Here is a 2,014-nt window from a genome sequence, read left to right as displayed (position 1 = left end):
CAAGGTTTTGTCATCATCGGGTACGAAACGTTGTACATTTGCTGTTATGTTAATCTTATTTTAAAGTTTTTCTTCATTATCCATTCAAACCGTCTCCAACCAAAATTAGATTTAACTTTTACTTGTACTCAGGTATATAATGTATATTTGAAATTATTGAACTTGAAAAGTTGAAGCAATTTTAGAGTTAGACCTATTATTTAGACTATTACTATTATATATTAATTTATGGTTGAAATGAAAACCAGAGAAGTTCAGGCTCTGCAACACGTACATTGCAAAGTTGCTACGATGCAGGCTATTTCAAATCAGCAGAAGTACATAAATTATAAATATTAATTTAGAAAACTTTGGGAAATCTGATAATTCATTGTTTTGTTTTTTTACTTTTGTTAATGAATACGTGTATGTTTACAGTAAGACCAGAGGGTGAAAGAGGAAAATGAACAAACAACATAGACAAAGTAACGTGACTATGAACTTTTAAAATTAAGTACACCCCAGAGCGATGTGATTACCTCTTTCAGTCACATCACAGGCCCTTACAGTTATAAAATGCTAAAAGTTCTAACAGAATATAGAAATAAAGAAATTGAAATATGATCCTACTCTCTACTGCTCTGTAAGTACTTTTATTAACTAATTACAGATGCAGCAGATGTGAAGCATTAGCCTAAAATTAAAAGTAAATTATCCTGCAGGCTCATTTTTGAAGATCAGTTACCTGCGTGAATGGGTAAAGAAGAAAACTTTATTATAAATGTACCACATTTTCACATAACCTTGTCAAGATGTTGTACATTTATAACAACATTTTTTTCATCATCCATTCAAGCTATCTCCAAACTTTTATTTGCCAGCTTTGTTAGATGCATGGTCTTGTAAAATGGCATACGCAGTAACACTAATGACAGTAATTTTGCTTTGAGGTTAAAGTGTAGATGACTGTGGAATCTGAATTCACCTATTCTGTTTTTTATCACTCTCAGTATTTAACTGCAAGGTCTTATGGTCTGTCCAAAAACACAAGCCTTTCACACTTATATAACTATCAAAGACTTTTTAAATTATTAAACTTAAAATAACACAAAGCTTGTACATAGGCCCTCATAACTCAATATCTTTTATTTGATGTTATTTTAGGCCTGCTTCAACACATTTTCCAAATATATTGATATCCTTCTGCTATTTTAAGTAAGATCTTACTAAAATTTAGCACAAAGTTACAATAAGGTTCTAATTTTAAACACAAAATTTATATATGTATATATTTTCATTTAGCATATCCATGATGTCCCATTTTCTGCTAACACCTTACTCCAAAATACTTAGACACCCCTTTTCTAACAGCCAACTCATAATTCTAAAATAGGCCTACTCATCTAAACTATTTAAACTACTTTAATGTTACAGCTTCTACCACACCTGAAGATAAACTATTCAATAGGATGAATAATTTGTGAGAAAAGTAACACTGCCTTAACTGGAATTGTATCTTCGTTTTCTACTGTCATACTGCTTGCAAATCTTTGAAAATATAATTTAGATTTATGGTTTCCAAAATTCTAATAATCTAAAAAAATCTCAATTATATCCCCCACTCCAACAAAGATGTTAACATATCCACAAAACTGTAATGAAATTGGTATTTTTCTCTGACCTCTATCCAACAACTCAAAGTTTTTCTTAAAATAAGGTGACCAAAACTGAATGTATTATTCCAAGTTAATTCTAAAAAATCTCATACAGTTGTATACAGTGAACCAATGATATCCTTTGACTTGTACTCAATATTTCTATATATACAACCTAAACTCCTCTTTGTTTTGTTACTTGCTAATTTACGTTATCTAGAAATCTAAACTCAAGGTTTTATCAACAATGACAATAAGTTAAACTCTTCTTATTTTTATCCTCAAAACCAACATACACATTTTAGACAAGAAAGTACTGTATTTTTCAGTGTATAAGACACACTTTTTTATCCCAAAATTTGATGTCAAAATCTGCTTGC

At 30.0% G+C, this 2,014-nt stretch overlaps 1 protein-coding gene across 1 annotated transcript in view; it reads left to right on the top strand.

Annotated features, from left to right (window-relative positions):
* LOC106459008 (transforming acidic coiled-coil-containing protein 3-like) overlaps positions 1 to 2,014 on the top strand; it is a 59,885-nt gene that overhangs the window by 488 nt on the left and 57,383 nt on the right. The window lies entirely within an intron of this gene.

Source organism: Limulus polyphemus, unplaced genomic scaffold, assembly GCF_000517525.1.
Source record: "Limulus polyphemus unplaced genomic scaffold, Limulus_polyphemus-2.1.2 Scaffold545, whole genome shotgun sequence".
Classification (NCBI taxonomy): domain Eukaryota; kingdom Metazoa; phylum Arthropoda; class Merostomata; order Xiphosura; family Limulidae; genus Limulus; species Limulus polyphemus.
This window is presented reverse-complemented; position numbering and strand designations above follow the sequence as displayed.